Source organism: Rana temporaria, chromosome 1, assembly GCF_905171775.1.
Source record: "Rana temporaria chromosome 1, aRanTem1.1, whole genome shotgun sequence".
Lineage (NCBI taxonomy): Eukaryota > Metazoa > Chordata > Amphibia > Anura > Ranidae > Rana > Rana temporaria.
Genome location: NC_053489.1, coordinates 122,436,626 through 122,447,313, shown reverse-complemented (window position 1 = coordinate 122,447,313; position 10,688 = coordinate 122,436,626). Strand labels below are relative to the sequence as shown.

The 10,688-nt window shown below is 43.8% G+C and overlaps 1 protein-coding gene across 1 annotated transcript in view; it reads left to right on the top strand.

The window, feature by feature from the left end:
* The first annotated feature begins 471 nt into the window (after positions 1-471).
* The window catches only part of FAM172A (family with sequence similarity 172 member A), a 751,084-nt gene continuing 740,867 nt past the window's right edge, over positions 472-10,688 (top strand). Inside the window, exon 1 of the mRNA XM_040342191.1 lies at positions 472-833. The gene's annotated coding sequence lies outside the window, so the exon portion shown is untranslated. The remainder of the gene's footprint in view (positions 834-10,688) is intronic.

The following is a 10,688-nucleotide window of genomic DNA, read 5'->3' as shown; positions in this document are numbered from 1 at the left end:
TTGGATGAAAGGTTTACCACTAGGAAACACTATTTGAAAGATAAATAATGCATTTTTTATACAACTAGATCGGACCAGTGAAGAGGAAAGGGGGACATTGTTCCTCCAAATCAGTGACAGCTATGGGAGCGATGCTTTATTTTATTATACCTAAACTGCTGAGCATGTAAACAAACGCTATGATTGATCTCCATAAACGACCGAGTGTAGCAGCAGACCGTACTTAGTTATTCCCTGTCCTCACACACTATAGGGCTGAAAAGTTTCGCCAGCAGTAAAGCCTATAAATAAGCATTGGGCGTCGCGGGGGATTGTGGGAGTTGTAGTGCTCCCACCAGCCAACACTGGCTCGCTGCCATGTGTCAGAAACTGCTATTGAACTCCACGTCCCATCACAGAGAAGGAGCCGCGCGGATCACGTGATTATGACAAGCCACGGCCAGTCCAGAGCGAGGCTTGGAGCGCACGTTCGTCCACTGGCTACCTGTCTTCCTTCCGGCCGGGTCCTCTCAAATGAGCTTCATAGGAAAGCTGTGCAGCTGATGTTCGGGGCAGCTGTTTCCTGATGTTTTCTGGGGGAAATTGTTCGAGATTTGGCCGCAGAAACCTGGCAGAGCGCCGGCACCTTTATCATTGCCTTCTGCTAGTTTGCCAGTGACTTCCACATCCTCTGGCTGTGCACAGCCTGCAAGGCAGAGCTAGTGGTTTGTTTTTATTTTGTTTTTATTTTGTATTTCTTTTTTTTTTTAACCCTTTGGATTACCTGACCTTCTGTCCTGGCGGCGGTGACGGCACGTGGAAGTGGCACAGCGCCCCTTTAAAAGGGAGACAAAGTGAGTGTGCAGCGCACGGCTGTCCGTGTCATACGCATGGATTGCATGGCGGGAAGATGCATGAGGAGAAAGGGTACATTTACACTTTAAGGAACACCTGTAATTGTGGAAGTAAACCAAATGCTGTGAAGGAGGCGGACGATGGCGCGGGATGGGGTACTGGGTTCTCTGGAACATTGGTGGCGGTATTGGTGTGATATACAAGCCTTGTGTTTAATGCCTTCTCTGTGGTTGGGGGACTTGGTGATGTTTGCCCGTTACCATGACAGCGCTGTGAAAAACGGGTGATAATAGAGCTATAGGCAGATAGCACTTTGGAATATAACCTCTTAGACCCCTTTCACACTGAAGCGTTTTAGCGTTAAAAATAGCGCTATTAAAACGTTCTCCATGCATCTCAAAGGACCCTTTCACACTGAGTCCTGCAGGCAGCATCTTTGAAGCAGCTTTTGGGTGCTGAAAAAAACGCTCCAAAAACACCCCTCTCCATTGAAATGAATTGAAAGTAGGGGTGCAACGGATCACAGTTGATCTGTGATCCGAACGGGTCACCCCCTTCGGATCGGAACACACTGTGATCCGCGGATTGCCACGGCTCCGGAGCTAGGCCGAAGCCGCGGCCTTTCCTAATGTTACGGAGGCGGCTCCGGAGCTAGGCCGAAGCCGCAGCCTTTCCTAATGTTATGGCCGCGGCTTCGGCCTACCTCCGGAGCCGCGACCATAACGCTAGGAAAGGCCGCGGCTTCGGCCTAGCTCCGGAGCCGCCGCCGTAACATTAGGAAAGGCCGCGGCTTCGGCCTAGCTCCGGAGTCGCGGCCATCTTGGTACACCTGGCGGCGGCCCTCCTCTGTTTACACCCACAGAGGAGGAGCCCGCACTCGTGGGACACACCGCTGTCGGTACTAGCTGGGGGGGGTCACTGTCCTGAGAGAGGGGGGGGTCACTGTCCTGAGAGAAGGGGGGGGGGTCACTGTACTGAGATGAGGGGGGGGTGTCTGCACCGAGGGGGTACTATAGTTGGTGGGGGGGAGGGGACATGTGGATATTACAGTGGGGGAGATTTTTTTTTTTTTGCCGATCCGAAAAATGATCCGATCTGGGACTCCTGATCCGAGGAACGTTCCGAACCGTGAGTTTTTTGATCCGTTGCACCCCTAATTGAAAGCGCTGTAAAAACGCCTTACCCTTTCACACTGAGGCACTGCAAAAACGCCCTAAAACGTTAGGGTCTTAGCGGTGCTTTACCAGCACATTGGGATTGTAGCTGAGGCTTCGCTCGAATAACGCCCCAGTGTGAAAGGGGCCTTAGTTGCGCTCATACTATGTCCTATTTCAGCGATGTTGCACAAGAGCCTCGGCTGTCCAGGACTCTCCCTCCTGTTTGGCTGAGACACAGCAACAGGCACCATTGGCTCCTGCTGCTATCAAAGTCAGTGAGCCAATGAGATCAGAGGGGCAGGGCCGAGCTACGGCTCCGTGACTGAATGGGCACATAGAGCAGCGGCTCGGGTGCCCCATATCAAGTTACTTGCTGTGGGGCCCCTCAACAGGGGGAGGGGCCAGGAGTGCTAGTATGGGACCCGAGAAGAGTAGCATCTGGGCTGCTCTGTGCAAAACCCCTACACAGAGCAGGTAAGTATAACGTTTTTTTTATATTTAAACTAGACTTTAATATCGCTGAACTAAAGGCAAAACATTTTTTTTCCATTTTGGATAGAAACCAACCCTTTTTCATTTTTTGGCATCTGTGTCTCATTGGGGGAAATTTTGCCTTTACTTCCTGTCCCATAGCCAACACAGGAAGTGAGGGGAATCAATGCAAATTAAAGGAATCCCTTGGGGGCTTCCTCAGGTCACCAGAACGAGTGAATCTGTTGGGAGGATTTTCCCTCTTTTACTTTTCTGGGGACAACCAAAAATTTTCCCTAACATTCCCTTTCAATGATAATGGTAAACAGGACAAATAGAAAGGGTGAATATCTCTAACAGGAGCACAGACTGCAGTAAAAACCTGACAGGGCTTCTAATTCCTCTCCACTCTGTCCAAATAAAAAATAAATAAAAAGTTTTGCCTTTTAGTTTTAGGGAAAAAAAAGTTGGTGCACATCACTCCAAACAGGACTACTGGAAATCTATACCTCCACTATGTCTCTGGGTGCCAGTCCGGTCCGGTCCGCAACCGCCAACAATGCAGGAAAAGAAAAGCAAGATGACGGCATTACTGATAAGTAAAATTGAACTTGTGTGCTTTATTAAAAAATGTGGCATATAAAACACCAACACAGCTCCATGTAGGGAACAATAGTTAACGTGTTTCACACAATCTGCACTTAGTCATGTTATGAAACGCGTTAACTTCTGTTTCCTGCCTGAGTCTTTGCTGTTTTATATGCCACATATTTGAATAAAACGCACAAGATTCCTTTTGCTCATCAGGAGTGCCGTCTTCTTTTCCTGACTTTTATTCCTGAAAGTGGAACTAAACCCATTGATTTAAAGTGGAACTAAAGTTCCACTGTAATGAGCTGCAAGCAGGCAGGTTTTTTTTTTTGTTTATGAAATTTCTCTTCTGCAATAAACTATACCTACCTGCCTGCGCTGCAGAGTTCTCTGCCATTTAAACTGAGCTGCTCATGCACAGCTTACATCGCCGGTATGGTCCCTGCACGTCAGCATGACTGACTCCTGTGCATGCGCACGAGTTGCATCATTCCGCATTGGCCAATGAATAGGTCCAAAGGCCAGCACTCAGAGGAAGATACAAGCTCCGGCGATGGACGAGGACCATTGAGGGAAAGGTAAGCTTAACTCTGCTTTAAAAGGTTCCTTTACCACAACACTGCCCAAACAGATAAGGGGTGTCTGTAGATGAAATCAAACTGAACAGCTTCAACCAAAGTTGAATAATGCCCTTGATATGGGTGTAGGCCATTTATGTACCCCATGAAGCCTAAATGGAAAACTCCAAGGATGTTGCTAAGAGAGGCCCAGCTGTTGCTGTTCATAAGTACCATCAAACTACGAGCTTAGAGCTACTGCATCAGGGGAGTGAAAGAGCACATGAGGGGGTTTGACTCACAGAAAGAGCTCACTTTGTTGATGGTGGAGATGAACAGTAACAGTAAAACCTATTAGCAATGACATTCACAACATCCTGGTAGCTTTCCTTTCAGGCCTCATGAGGTAGGTAAATGGCCTTCAGCTTTGGTCAAAGCTGCACAAATTATTTCTTATATACAGATGCCCCTTTTTTTTTTGGTAATGTATGTAACTACGTCTTTTTAAGTATCAAAAAAAAAAAAAAAAAATACACAAACGGGTAGCTCTTTATTGTAGATATTTTGTCCCTTCTGCAAACTAACAAACACCTACCTGCCTGCTCGCAATCTTCTGTTTATTGCACAATGATATGCAGATGCACACACTTGGCACACTCTGCCTGTACTGCAATGATTGTCTCCTACACACAAGTGTGGGGTTGATTTCATTCCATCAACAGCCAAACAAGAGGCCAAAAAAATGGCATGCAGAAGTAGCTGGGGAGAGGATTGTTTCCTGGTGAAGGATGTAACCACCAGAAGGTGGAGATGAGTATTTCTGCTAGCTTAGTTCCACTATAACTGCTTCCCAAAACTGTTACATTCAAGTAGTGCTGTGCTCAACCGAACTGTAAAAAACATTTAATGGCTGGTGTCATAAATAATTACATGTGCAGCAATACAGGGGATACTTGAAAAATGTGAATATCGTGCAAAAGTTCATTTATTTCACTAATGCAACTTAAAAGGTGAAACTAATATAAGAGATAGACTCATTACATGCAAAGCAAGATAGTTCAAGCCGTGATTTGTGATATCGTAATGATTATGACTTACAGCTCATGAAAACCCCAAATCCACAATCTCAGAAAATTAGAATATTATATGCAATCAATAAAACAAGGATTGTACATAGAACAATATCGGACTTCTGAAAAGTAGAAGCATGCATATGTACTCAGTACTTGGTTTGGGCCCCTTTTGCAACAATTACTGCCTCAATGTGGCGTGGCATGGAAGCGATCAGCCTGTGGCACTGCTAAGGTGTTATGGAAGACCAGGATGCTTCAATAGTGGCCTTCAGCTCTTCTGCATTGTTTGGTCTCATGTCTCTCATCTTTCTCTTGGCAATGCCCCATAGATTCTCTATGGGGTTCAGGTCTTGTGAGTTTGTTGACCAATCACAGTAATCCCACGGTCATTGAAACAGGTTTTGGTGCTTTTGGCAGTGTGGGCAGGTGCCAAGTCCTGCTGGAAAATGAAGTCAGCATCCCCATATAGGTCGTCTGAGAAAAGAAGCATGAAGTGCTCCCAAATCTCCTGGTAGATGGCTGCGTTGACCCTGGACTTAATGAAGCACAGTGGACCAACACCAGCAGATGACATGGCTCCCCAAATCAACACAGACTGCGGAAACTTCACACTGGACTTCAAGCATCTTGCAGTGTGTGCCTCTCCATTCTTCCTCCATAATCTGGGTCCTTGGTATCCAAATGAGATGCAAACTTTGGTCTCATCAGAAAAGAGGACTTTGGACCACTGAGCAACAGACCAGGTCTGTTTTTCTTTAGCCCAGGTAAGATGCTTCTGACGTTGTTGTTCAGAATTGGCTTGACAAGAGGAATACGACATTTGAAGCCCATGTCCAGGATCCGTCTGTGTGTGGTGGCTCTTGATGCCCTGACTCCAGCCTAAGTCCACTCCTTGTGAAAGTCCCCAACACTTTTGAATGGCCTTTTCCTGGCAATCCTCTCCAGACTGCGGTCATCCCTGCTGCTTGTGTACCCTTTTTTTCCACACTTTTCCGTTCCACTTTACTTTCTATTAATGTGCTTTGATATGGCACATTGGGAACATCCAACTTATTTTGCATTACCTTTTGAGGCTTTCTTTCCTTATGGAGGGTGTCAATGATGGTTTTGCTGCACAACTGTCAGGTCAGCAGTCTTTCCCATGATTGTGATTCCTACTGAACCAGATTGAGAGACAATTTAAATGCTCAGGAAACCTTTGCAGGTGTTATGGCTTAATTAGCTGATTAGAGTGGAACACTTTGAGCCTAGAATATGACACCTTTTCACAGTATTCTAATTTTCAGAGATTGTGGATATGAGGTTTTCATGAGCTGTAAGCCATAATCATCACAATTGTGACAAATCACGGCTTGAACTATCTTGCTTTGCATGTAATGAGTCTATCTCATATATTAGTTTCACCTTTTAAGTTGCATTAGTGAAATAAATGAACTTTTGCACGATATTCAAATTTTTCGACATTCACCTGTATGTCAACTGAAGATCAGAGGCTAAGATGGCAGCTTCCTTGGCTGTAAAGTAGAGGAGGGTTTAGTTCCACTTTAAAGTAATAGATTGGGCCAAGCTGTGTGTGCAGTAATCTACTGTAGTTACATTGGCTACATACAATAAGAGGCTCTGTTCCTGCAGCAGTAAGGGCAACTTCGCAAGTGAGATTTCAGGAAACTGTGGCTGTTCAAGTGAAACTGTTATCGTATCTTGTATTGGAAAAACCAATGGTTCACTTTCTAAATATTGGACATTGCATTTTTATGGATTCATACACATTAGGCAGAGATGTGGAAATAAATGGTAAACAGGGAAACTCACATGTTTTGTGTATTTATACCATGTCTGCATCATCAAATTTCACCTATTTTGTCTGTCTGTTGCTGGCTTTACTAAGTTAATGAAAAAGAACTCAAGTAATTGTGCATAACAATGATTGAAATCACATGTAATAAAGCACATCGGAGATATATATTACTGCGGCAAAATTATAAAAAAAGATCTTGTGCTATGTGCACCAAAAACAGGGTTTAAATGCATAAACTGGATGGGACTGCTGCAACCTATATATTTCGACACTGGGCAAATAAGCAAGTCTTCAAAAAATATGTGCACTGTCCCTTTAAATGAGCTTGCATATGATCAATACATATGTTAACCAGTTAGCAACCGCCCTATAGACGAAATACGTCTACAAGGCGGTTGCTTAACTCTAGGAGGGCGTCAATGTACGTCCTCCTAGAATCGCGCTTCCGCGCGCCCTGTGGGGGGCGCACACGGGAGTCTCCGTGACCGCCGGGTCCTCCGGACCCGGCTGATCACGGATCACGGTAAATCGGCGCTGATAGCGGCGGTTTACCACGTGATCGCTCCGTCCAATGACGGAGCGATCACTAGTAAACAAACCAGCGTCATGTGATGACGCCGGTTCCTCCCTCCCCTCTCTGTACCGAACGGCTGCTGCTGCTGCTGCTGCGGGCTGGATCTGTGACACATGCAGTCACAGATCCAGCCATCGATCCCTCCCTGTGCAATACTCTGCAGTACCAGCCACACTCTGCAATGCCCCCACACTCTGCAATGCCCCCACACTCTGCAATGCCCCAAAATACTCTGCAATGCCCCCACACTCTGCAATGCCCCCACACTGTGCAATACCCCAAAACACTCTGCAATACCCCAAAATACTCTGCAATACCCCGCAATACTGTGCAATACCCCGCAATACCCCGCAATACTCCGCAATACCCTGCAACGTCGTCTATGGGGATTTTTAAGTAGCGAAGTTTGGCGGCATTCCACGAGCGTGTGCAATTTTGAAGGGTGACATGTTGGGTATCTATTTACTCGGCGTAACTTCATCTTTCACATTTATGCAAAAGAATGAAGAAAAAATACTAAATTTGCCAAATTTTATAACAGAAACAAAGAAAATATTTTTTTTTACAGAATTTTCAGTCTTTTTTCTTTTATAGCGCAAAAAATAAAAAACCCAACGGTGATTAAATACCACCAAAAGAAAGCTCTATTTGTGTGAAAAAAAGGACGAAAATTTCATTTGGGTACAGTGTTGTATGACTGAGTAATTGTCATTCAAATTGTGAGAGCACCGAAAGCTGAAAATTGGTCTGGTTATTAAGGGGGTTTACGTGCCTAGTGGTCAAGTGGTTAAAGGTGAAAACACTGTGCAAAATAAGAAAACATTATGATACTTGAATATCTCCAAATAATAAAGTGCAAACACCAGTGCACAAAATAAGCATGCAAATTAAACAAACGCTATAGACCATAAATATCTTCTAATAAAAATAAGTGCAAACAGGAAATAATGTGCAAAATGAACATTAGTATGGACCTAAAATATCCTCTAAAAAAAATGCTGCTGTTGTGCACATCGCTGAAACGGATGGGGCATTTTTATTTTTATTTTTACAGCTCCCCTATGCACCAATATAGCATTCATGTACTTTATTTAAAAAAAAAAAAAAAAAAAATCGAAGCTTTCCATAAAATCTACAGATTCCATGATTCCAAACGTATCTATTGCTTTTGTTTTATGTCCTTGGAACCCTTTCACACTGAGGAGTTTTTCAGGCGGTACAGCGCTAAAAATAGCGCTGCTATACCGCCTGAAAAACTTTTGGGCCATTTTTTTTTTCAGCTGAAACAGGGGTCAGTCAATATTGGCACAAAAACCTTCAGGCTTCTGCTAGAAAGCTAAACATGATCATCTTTCAGCATGACACCGACCCAAAGCATACATTCAAATCAACAAAGGAATGGCTTCACCAGAAGAAGATTAACATTTTGGAATGGCCCAGCCAGAGCCCAGACCTGAATCTGATTGAAAATCTGTGGGGTGATATGAAGAGGGCTGTGCACAGGAGATGTCTCTCACAATCTGACAGATTTGGAGTGTTTCTGCAAAGAAGAGTGGACAAATATTGCCAAGTCAGGATGTGCCACACTGATAGACTCATACCCAAAAAAGACTGAGTGCTGTAATAAAATCAAAAGGTTCTTCAACAGAGTATTAGTTTAACCACTTATGGACCCTTTCACGCCGATATACGTCGGCAGAATGGCACGGCTGGGCACATCAACGTATATGTACGTTGTCCTTTAAGCCCAGCCGCTCCGAAGCTTTGTGACCGCGGGACTCGCAGACCCGATTGCCGCTGGAGTCCCGTGATCGGTCCCCGGAGCTGAAGAACGGGGAGAGCTGTGTGTAAACGAGGCTTCACCGTTCTTCACTGTGGCGGCGTCATCGACCGAGTGATCCCTTTTATAGGGGGACACAATCGATGACGTCACACCTACAGCCACACACCCCTACAGTTGTAAACACACTTGAGGTCACAGATAACCCCATCAGCGCCCCCTGTGGTTAACACCCAAACTGAAACTGTCATTTTTACAATAAACAATGCATTTTAAATGCATTTTTTTGCTGTGAAAATTACAATGGTCCCAAAAATGTGCCAAAATTGTCCGAAGTGTCCGCCATAATGTCGCAGTCATGAAAAAAATCGCTGATCGATGCCATTAGTAGAATTTTTTTTTTTATAAAAATGCAATAAATCTATCCCCTATTTTGTAAACGCTATAAATTTTGCGCAAACCAACCGATAAACGCTTATTGCGCTTTTTTTTTTTTTTTACCAAAAATTGGTAGAAGAATACGTATCAGCCTAAACCTGAGGAATTTTTTTTTGTTTTATATATTTTTGGGGGATATTTATTATAGCAAAAAGTAAAAAATATTGAATTTTTTTTAAAAATTGTCACTCTATTTTTATTTTATAGCGCAAAAAATTAAAACCGCAGAGGTGATCAAATGCCTCCAAAAGAAAGCTCTATTTGTGGGAAAAAAAGGACGCCAATTTTGTTTGGGAGCCACGTCGCACGACCGCGCAATTGTCAGTTAAAGCGACGCAGTGCCGAATCGCAAAAAGGGGCAAGGTCCTTTTAGCTGCATTTAAATATTGTTAAAAAGTTTATTTATTTTTGTAATTCAATTAAAAAAGTGAAACTCATATATTTTATATAGATGCGTTTACACACACAGCAATATATTTCAAGCAATTAACCCCTCCCCCCTTTTTTTTTTATGATTATGGCTTGCAGCTAGTGGAAACCCAAAATTCAAAATGCAATGGACCAACACCAGTGGATGACATGGCTCCCCAATTCATTACGGACTGTGGAAAATGTTGCACTTAATTTGGAAGTCAAGATCCCAAAGTCTGGAGGAAGAGTGGAGAGGCACAGAATAAAGGTTGCATGAGGTCCAGTGTGAAGTTTCCACCGCCCATGATGATTTGGGGAGCCATGTCATCTTCTGGTGTTGGTCCACTGTGTTTTATCAAGTCCAAAGTCAGCGCAGCCCTCTACATGGAAATTCTAGAGCACTTCATGCTTCCCTCTGCTGACCAGCTTTATGGAGATGCTGATTTCATTTTCCAGCAGGACTTGGCACCTGCCCACATTGCCAAAAGTACCAATACTTGGTTTAATGATTATGGTTTCACTGTGCTTGATTGGCCCGACAACTTGACTGACCTCAACCCCCTAAAGAATCTGTGGGGTATTGTCAAGAGTAGGATGAGAAACGCCAGACCTAACAATGCAGACAAGCTGAAGGCCGCTATCGAAGCAACCAGGGCTTTTTATAACACCTCAGCAGTGCCACAGGCTGATCGCCTCACACCGCATTGAACCAGTAATTCATGCAAAAGGAGCCCCGACCAAGTATTGGTATAGTGCATACTATACGGTACATGGACATACTTTTCAGTAAGCCAACATTTCTGTATTAAGAAAACTTTTTTTTTTGATCTTATGTAATATTCTAATTTTTTGAGATCCTGAATTTTGGCTTTTCACTAGCTGTAAGCCGTAATCGTCCAAAAAAAAAAAAAAGGTTGAAATATATCACTCTGTGCGTAACACATTTTATATGAGTTTTTTTTTTCTCACTTTCTTTTAATTAAATTACTGAAATAAATGGACTT